The following is a 9,825-nucleotide window of genomic DNA, read 5'->3' on the forward strand; positions in this document are numbered from 1 at the left end:
ATATGGGTTCATTTAAGCTGTAAGAGTTAGTTAGTAACAAGCCACTGACTGATTATTTATAATTAGTAATAAGTCTCTGTGTGGTTATTTGGGAGCTGGCTGATGGGATTGAAAATTTTGCCACATACAGATTATATAGCTAATAAGACATGAAACCATATTTGCGACTCATCTAACTAAAAATCAATTTCTTTGTATGTACATGAAATCAACATACAGTCCAGATTATAAGACACCATACTCAGCCATCTAAAAGCACTTATAAAATATATCCATGCTGAAGGTCCAGCACAGATCTTCTAGATCTGTCAGAGAATTTGTTGGAAGGTTTCTCAGTTGATCCTACCCAAATCACCATTACATGGTAAATACCTGACAATGCTTGCCTCCCACCCAGTGAATGTACTATGTGTGCATAAGGAGAGTGGGTAATCTGCTACTCTAAAATGGGAAGCTCTACATACATATGTCAGGCACATTTGTTCCAAAGTGTAGTTCAAGTTTACTACTTTCTTGTGTGGGTTCTGTCTTGTTTACCTGTCCACTGGTGAAACTGAATATCCATGTCCCTCACTACTGCCATATTGCTTTCCATTTTTTCATGGCCAGTCATATTTATTTTATATATTTAGTTGCTCTAGTGTTGTATATTTATATCATTGTTTCAACTGGGCCCTTTAACACTAAATAATGACCGTCTTTGCCATATGACAATTTATAATTTTAAATTGAATTTTTTTTTTGGTTCTTTCGAGACAGGGTTTCTCTGTGGCTTTGGAGCCTGTCCTGGAACTAGCTCTGTAGACCAGGCTGGTCTTGAACTCACAGAGATCTGCCTGCCTCTGACACCTGAGTGCTGAGATTAAAGGTGTGCGCCACCATTGCCCGGCTTTTAAATTGCATTTTTGATGACTTCTAATATTGACTATATTTCTACATTCTTATTTACAATTCATATATTATTTTAAAGCTATGAATGTAGCTCAGTGATAGGAAACTTACCTAGGACGCAAGAGGCTGTAGGTTCAATCACCAGGACTAAAAACACATATATCACCGTTGGTGAAGAATTTATTAAATATTTTGCACATGTTTTGATTGGATGGTTTTCTTATTTCTGATTTTTCAATATTCTGATTTCAATTTTTTTGTTAGATTTGTTCTTGGGAATCTGTGAAGGCTGTAGAAACAAGTATTACATATGGATACTCAAGTTTCTTGTAAAAAATAGTATGACATTTTTTATAGCACCTATATGCAACCTCCAAAATACCCTAAAGTATCTCTACGATACTTATAATGACAAATATAAGTTTTTAAAATGTCACTACACATTCAATCGTGGTGCAATTTTTAGAATAACATTTTCAGGAACTAGTGATATAGTCTCATAATTGAGTGCCTATCTGGCATCTATAGACCCAGGGTTCAATACTCAGCACATAATCAATCAATCAATCAATCAATCAATCAATCAATCAATCAATCAGTGTATACTTTTAATCCACAGTTGGTTGAATCCACAGCTGTGTGAAACCCAGAGATACGGAGACCCAAGTGTGTTTGTCTTTTTCTTATCCCAGTAGGGTACAGTAAAGGTGCCTTTTAAGTGTGCCTTGCCTTCAACTTTGAATCCTGTTGAGTCTCCCCCATGTAAATGCTTATGATTTTGCAATCTGCTTCCAATACTTGAAGAATGTGTGTAACTTACCGATGGCTCTCTCATTTTCATTGTCCTTTTATTAAATTTTGACTTCACTTTTGTGTGCCGCTACCAGAACCCCAGTACAACAGAACTGCAGCTTGCCCCACTCAGTTTCTACAGGACTTGTTCTTTTCATTGGACAATGTTTCAAATAAAGTCAGCCTTCTCAGGTAGAGTATGGCTTCAAAGAGCATCACATCTTTCTAGGAAGTAATGTAAGTCTACAGTTAGTGAAAGTGACTGGATCAAATATTCAAATAAGAAAATAGAAAGAAATGTGAAACATATAAAATATTAATTATATGTATTCAAGTAAAGAACAAGATAGACTTACCTATAAACTTTTACGCCAGTAACTTTCACTGTAGGTCATGTTAAAGTTATCACCAACCTAGAGTATATTTGTAGATGTGCATAAATATATCATCTTTTAATATTTGTGACAAGATACAGCTTAATTAATTTGGATTCTGCACAGATGGTTCATTATTCAGTGAGTTTTTAACCACTATTTTAACAGTGGTCACTGATATATGGTATAAATCTTGGCTATGCTGGACTCTCATCTGGACCCACAGAGATCAGAAAATTAAGAAATAACCTTCCTCAATACCCAGCAATACCACTTTTGGGTATATACCCAAAGGATACTTAATCATACCGCAAGGACATGTGCTCAACTACGCTCTTAGCAGCATTATTTGTAATAGCCAGAACCTATAAACAACCCAAATGCCCCTTGACCAAGGAAAATGTGGTAGATTTACAAAACAGAGTACTACAAAAAAAATATAGTGACATCTGGTGCGGGACAATTGTCTATATTCAGTCAGTTATGTTTTAAATAAACACTGATTGGCCAGTAGCTAGGCAGGAAGTATAGGCAGGACAACCAGACAGGAAGTAGAGGCAGAACAACCAGACAGGAAGTAGAGGCAGGTCAATGAGAACAGGAGAATTCTGGGAAGAAGAAAGCCCATTCCTCCCCAGTCCTGCCAAGACAACAAAGAAGGAAGATGTGACCTGCCCCACTGAAAAAGGTACTGAGGCATGTGACTAACATATACTAGAATAATGGGCTGATATGAAAGTTAATAAGAAGCCTGAGCTAATGGGCCAATCATTTTATAACTTATGTAGACCTCTGTGTGATTTCCTTTGGGATTTAATGATTGTGGGACTGGGCATTTTAGCTTTATGTTTTGTCTTCACAGCTCCAAGCCCTGCATTCTCAAGGGTTCTCTATGGGATACCTGACACTGTTTGCATTCACAAGCTTTCCTTTAAAATCTGAGCTTAACTTCAATGACCATATAAATCTTCTTGGGTCTTTGATGGAGTTGAAGAAAAGGGATTTATACTTATAGTTTTCCTTAGTTATGATAAAATATATATAAATATTGTAACTTCAGTTCTTGCTTGATATTTGTTTTGTTGTAGGTAATCGTTCTATATTAAAGTTAAAGCGTTCATTTTTATTTAAACAGAAAAAAGGAGATGATGTGGAATTTCCCTATGTATACTGTGAATATGTTTTATTAACATTGGTTAATAAAGAATCTGCTTTGGCCTATGGCAGGGCAGAATATAGTCAGGCTAGAAGAGATATAAATAGAAAGTAGGTAGAGTCAGAAAGATGCCATGTAGCTGCCAAAGGAGAAAGATGCCCAGAATCTTTCCAGTAGGCCACAGTCTCGTGGTGATACACAGATTAATAGAAATGGGTTAATTTAAAATGTAAGCATTACCTAATAAGAATTTTGAGCTAAAAGGCCAAACGATGCTGTAATTAATATACTTTCTGTGTGATTACTCAGGTCTGGGTGACCAGAAACGAAAGAGTAGTCATATGAAACTACAAAAGACCTGGGGTAACCAAAACAATCCTGAACAAACAAGAAAAATACTAGAAGAACTACCCTTCAGATCTGAAAATGTACTGCAGAACTATAGTAACAAGAGACAGTATGGTACTGATACAGAACAGATATGCAGACCAATTGACCGAAGACAAATACCCAAATAAGAATACATGTAACTTCATTCATTTAATATTTGACACTTCAACAGTGATGGGAAAACTAGATGTCCACATGCAGGAAATGAAATTAGACCCATATCTATCACCTTGTACAGAAGCTAATTCCAAATCAATCAAAGATCTAAACACTGAGATAGAGAAAAAAAAACAGCCAATACCCTACATAAAATAGGTGTGGAAACAGACTTTCTGTATAGGATTCCATTTGCCTAAGAATTAATGCCATCACATTGACAAGTAGGATTTCATAAAACTAAAAAGATTATATGCAGATAAAGAAACAATCATGTAAAGAGGAAACCCATTGAGTAGGAGAGAATTTTTGCCAGCTAGATACCTGACAGAGGATTAATACCCAGAAATATAGTCTCTGACTCTTTATCTGACATTTGGAACCCCACTTCTCATACTAGGTCACCTTGTTCAGCCTTAATACATGGGGAGGTGCTTAGTCTTACTGCAACCTAATATGTTATGTTTTATTAATGTTCATAAGAGACCATTTCATAGAAGTGGAAGAAGGGGGGTTTGGTGAGGGGGGAATAGGAGATAGGGACTGGGAGGAGAAGATGGGGTCAGAGTGGGGAAGGCTGAGGCCAGGATACAAAATAAATAGATAAATAAAAAATAGTGTTAAAAAAGAAATTAGAAATGACCCATTCAAAAGTAGGGCTAGGATTCTATCACAAGGACATTTGCTCAACTATGTTCATAGAAGCTTTATTGATAATACCCAGAAAGAGCAGCCTAAATGTTCCTCAACTGAAGAATGGATAAAGGAAAGGTGGCACATTTACACAATGGAGTATTATTCAGCTGTTAAAAACAATGACATGGGGGGATGGAGAGATGGCTCAGAGGTTAAGAGCATTGCGTGCTCTTCCAAAGGACCCGAGTTCAATTCCCAGCAACCACATGGTGACTCACAACCATCTGTAATAAGGTCTGATGTCCTCTTCTAGCTTGCAGGCATATATGCAAACAGAATATTGTATCCATAATAAATAAATATAAAAAAACAATGACATCAGGAAATTTTCAGGCAAATGGATGGAACTAGACAAAACCATTCCAAGTGAAGGAACCCAGCCAAGAAATACAAACATGGTATATACTCCCTTATAAGTGAAGATATTGGTTGTAAAGTAAAGGACAACCATACTACAATCTACAGACCCAGAAAGTCTAGGTAACAAGTTGAGCTCAAGAAGGAAGGCATGAATCTCACTGTGAAGCAGAAATAGAATAGACTGAAGGAGGACGAGAGGGATCTACATAAGGTGGGGATGAGAACAGGAGGAATCTGTAGTGAGTCTTCCTCTAACCTGCCAGCTAGCTCCCAAATAACAACACAGAGACTCATCATTTATTATGAAAGTTCAGCCTTAGTTTAGGCTTGTCTTGCTAGCTTTTATTACTTAAATTAACTCATTTGTTTTAATCTTCATTCTGTCAAATAACTCATTACCTCATCTCTCTGTACATGCTGTTTCCTCCGTGTCTGGCTGGTGTCTCTGCCTTCTTTTTCCCAGAGTTCTTTTGCTGCTCATAAGTCTCACTTGTACCTCCTGCCTACCTATTGACCATTCAGCTTTTTATTACACCAATCATAGCAATACATTGTAACACAGTGTGCAAATATCTCACAACAGGGATCATGTTTGGGGAGGGTGGAGGGAGAGAGTATTGAGAGAGAAAACTGGAATGAAGGGTTCTCTGCCATGAGCTAGTAACCTGGTGTGATGGAAACTCCCTGGAATCTATGAGGGTTCCCTTAGCTAAGACTCCTAGCAATGGGGACTATGGAGCGTGAACTAGCCATCTCCTGTAGCCAGGCAAGACTGCAAGTGAAGGGATTGGGACACCAACCCAGCCACAAACCCTTTGACCTACAATTTGACATGAGTACAAGATGTGCAGGAAGAAAGAAAGAAAAAAACTGGCCTGGGATCAGAACAAAAGGTTTCTCAAAAGACAAAAAGTATTGGCTAAGAAATATCTTACCTGCCCGCCCTCTGCTCCCCTGCCCAGGCCGGGAGGCCCAGATGGGGGAACCCCGGACTGGGCCTCCTCTGGATGATGGCGGAGCCTGGACAGGCAGTGAGGAAGGCAGCGAGGAGGGCACTGGAGGCAGTGAGGGTGTTGGAGGTGATGGGGCCCTGATACAGAGGGTGTGTGGAGCCCCGACATCGAGCAGAGTTTTCAAGAGGCCCTGGCCATATATCCGTGTGGCCGATGCAAGATCATCTTGTCAGATGAGGGCAAGATGTATGGCCGGAATGAACTCATTGCCCGTTACATCAAGCTGAGGACAGGGAAGTCAAGAACTCACAAACAGGTCTCGAGTAACATCCAGGTTTTGGCTAGAAGGAAATCGAGAGAAATTCAGTCCAAGCTGAAGGACCAAGTCTTCAAAGACAAGGCTTTCCAAACGATGGCTACCATGCCTTCGGCACAGCTCATCTCTGCACCGTCCCTCCAGGCCAAGCTGGGTACTTCTGGCCCTCAGACCACTGAGCTTTTCCAGTTCTGGTCCGGGAACTCTGGGCCACCGTGGAATGTTCCAGACGTGAAGCCTTTCTCCCAGACACCGTTCTCCATGTCACTGACTCTTCCATCCACCAACCTACCAGGGTATGAGCCGCCCCCAGCCCTCTCACCCCGCCCCCGCCTGCTCCATCACCCCCAGCCTGGCAGGCTCGGGGGCCTTGGGCACTGCGCTCCTGCAGCTGGTAGAGTTCTCAGCCTTTGTGGAACCACCCAGCGCAGTTGACTCGTTCCAGAGGCATCTGTTTGTCCACACCAGTCAGCAGTGCCCCAGCCCTGGAGTGCCGCCCCTGGAGAGTGTGGACGTGAGACAGATCTATGACAAGTTCCCCGAGAAAAAGGGTGGCCTCCCGGAGCTGTATGACAGAGGGCCACCCCATGCCTTCCTCCTGGTCAACTTCTGGGCGGACCTGAATTGGGGCCCAAGTGGCGAAGACGCAGGGACCAGTGGAGGCAGAGGTGGCTTCTATGGAGTGAGCAGCCAGTATGAGAGCCGGGAGCTCATGACACTTACCTGCTCCTCCAAGGTCTGCTCCTTTGGCAAGCAAGTGGTGGAGAATGTGGAGACAGAGCGGGCCAGCTGGAGGATGGGCGCTTTGTGTACCGCCTGATGCGCTCCCCCATGTGTGAGTACCTGGTTAACTTCCTGCACAAGCTGCAGCAGCTGCCCGAGCGCTACATGATGAACAGTGTCTTGGAGAACTTCGCCGTCCTCCAGGTGGTAACCAACAGGGACACTCAGGAATTGCTGCTTAAGTCTTTGAAGTCTCCACCATTGAACACGGAGCCCAACACCATATCCACCGCCTGGTCAGGGACTGATGGGGCCCCGCTGTTGGTTGTTCTCAGAACACCCCCTTCCTAGGAAGGAGCCTTTGGCTCTCCCTGCACCCCTCATTTGGAGAGAGAGCTATGATAAAGAGGCCTGATTTCAAGCTTGAGCAAGATGGGCTGGCTCCTATTAGAGGGGAACCCTAAAACTTGTTGAGCTGAATGAGCTGACCTCACAGGGAGCATTTGACAGGACACTTCACTCCTGGGCATCAGGGATTGGGGACAGGAGTGCATGCCCACAGGTACAGCACTGGTCTCTCAGTTCTACATGGCCCCTCTGTTCTCTTCTGCAGAAGGGAGCGGGGCAGTGTGGGAGACATTACTCATTGCCCCGTACCCTTCCTGTTTTCCACCCGCCCCATGTCTGCCTCTCCCCCACACCCTTTCTCTGATCTGGGATGTCACAATTGAAGATAACGGCTTCCCAGCTGGGGGTAGAATGAAGTGGGACCTGATTTTTTTTAATATAAGGAGATACTTATACAGTGTTAAGATTAATGTTATCTCCGCTAGGGCAAACAGTGGGGTGGGACTTCTTAATCTCATCCCCATTTTAAGTGAGCCTCAGACCACCCTGCCACCTTCCTTTCCCCAATAGTGATGGTTTATGTTCCAAAGGAGAATAAAGCTATTTTTACCAAAAAATAAAAATAAATAAATAAATAAAGGAAATATCTCAAAAATTGTTCATCATATCTAGCAATTAGAAAAATACAAATCAAAACAACTCTAAGAGTTTATCTTATCATAGTCACAATGGCAAAGATCAAAAAACAACCTACAACAATGTTGAAGAGGATGTGGGGGCAATGAAACTTTCATTCGCTGCTACTGGAATTGTCAACTGTTGCATCTACCATATGACCTAGCTATATCATTCCTTGGACTGGAAATCCTATTTTGCATATGCTTGCTCAGGCATATATGTTAACCCAATACAAGATTTACAAAAGGCTTCTGTTTGCCAAACATGGCCCAATGATTGAAAGATTAGGATCTTTTAAACAAGTGCACTTTCACATACCAAGGAAGGTGTTTTTTTCTTGTTAATTGTTTTAATTTGAGCTATATATTTTTCTCTGCTCCCCTCCCTTCCTCTCCCCTCTTGTTCTACCCTCTGCCATGGTCCCCGTGCTACCAATTTACTCAGGAGATCTTGTCTTTTTCTACTTCCCATGTAGATTAGATCCGTGTATGTCTCTCTTAAGGTCCTCTTTGTTGTCTAGGTTCTCTGGGACTGTGAATTGTAGGCTGGTTTTCTTTGCTTTCTGTCTAAAAGACACGTATGAGTGAGTATATATTATATTTGTATTTCTGGGTCTGGGTTACCTCACTCAATATGATGTTTTCTAGATCCATCCATTTGCCTTCAAATTTCAAGATGTCATTTTTTTTTTCACTGTGTAGTATGCCATTGTACAAATGTACCACATTTTCCTTATCCATTCTTCAGACAAGGAACATATAGGTTGTTTCTAGATTCTGGACATGACAAATAATGCTGCTATAAACATAGTTGAGCACATATCTTTGTTACACAAGCATCCTTTGAGTATGTACCCACAAGTGGTATTGCTGGGTCTTGAGGAAGGTTGTTTCCTAATTTTCTGAGAAATTGCCATACTGATATCCAAAGGGGCTGTATAAGTTTGCATTCCCACCAGCAACGGAGGAGTGATTACTTTACCCCACAACCTCTCCAGCATAAGTTGTCATCTGTGGTTTTGATATTGGTCATTCTTACAGGTGTAAGATGGAATCTCAGAGTTGTTTTGATTTGCATTTCTCCGATGGCTAAGGATGTTGAGCATTTTCTTAAGTGTCTATCAGCCATTTTACATTCATCTGTTGAGAGTTCCCTGTTTAGGTCTGAACGCCATATTTTATTAGATTATTTGTTCTTCTAATGATCAATTTCTTGAGTTCTCTGTGTATTTTGGAGATTAGGCTTCTGTCTGATGTGGGTTTAGTGAAGATCTTTTCCCATTCTGTAGGCTGTCATTTTGTCTTGTTAACCATGTCCTTTTCAGTACAGAAGGTTCTCAGTAGCAGGAGTTCCCACTTATTAAATGTTTCTCTCAGTGTCTGTGCTACTGGGGTTATATAAAGGAAGTGGTATCCTGTTCAAGTGTACTTCCCACTTTCTCTTCTATGAGATTCAGTGTGACTGGCTTTATGTTGAGGTGTTTGGTTCATTTGGACTTGAGTTTTGTGCATGGCCATAGATATGGATCTATTTTCATTCTTCTATACATTGATATCCAGTTATGCTAGCACCATTTGTTGAAAATGCTTTCTTTTCTCCATTTTATATTTTTTGCTTCTTTGTTAAAATTCAGGTGTTAATAGGTGTGTGGGTTGATATCCGGGTCTTTGATTCAGTTCCATTGATCCTCCTGTTTGTTCTTATGCCAATACCAAGCTGTTTTCAGTACTGTAGCTCTATAGCAGAGGTTGAAGTCAGGGATTGTGATGCCTTCCAAAGTTCCCTTATTGTACAGGATTGTTTTGGCTATCCTGGGTTTTTTGCTTTTCCATAAGAAGTTAAATATTGTCTTTTGAGGTCTGTGAAAAATTTTTCTGGGATTTTGACGGACATTGCATTGAATCTATAGATTGCTTTTGCTAAGATTGCCATTTTTACTATGATAATTCTACCTACCTAAGAGTGTGGGAGATCTTTCCATTTTCTGGTGAC

General features: G+C 41.0%; 1 pseudogene; it reads left to right on the plus strand.

Moving 5' to 3' along the window:
- Window positions 1–5,791: 5,791 nt before the first annotated feature.
- LOC142840775 (transcriptional enhancer factor TEF-4 pseudogene) lies at window positions 5,792–7,701 on the plus strand (annotated as a pseudogene).
- The last annotated feature ends 2,124 nt before the right edge of the window (window positions 7,702–9,825 follow it).

The sequence above is a fragment of the Microtus pennsylvanicus genome, chromosome X, assembly GCF_037038515.1.
Source record: "Microtus pennsylvanicus isolate mMicPen1 chromosome X, mMicPen1.hap1, whole genome shotgun sequence".
NCBI lineage: Eukaryota > Metazoa > Chordata > Mammalia > Rodentia > Cricetidae > Microtus > Microtus pennsylvanicus.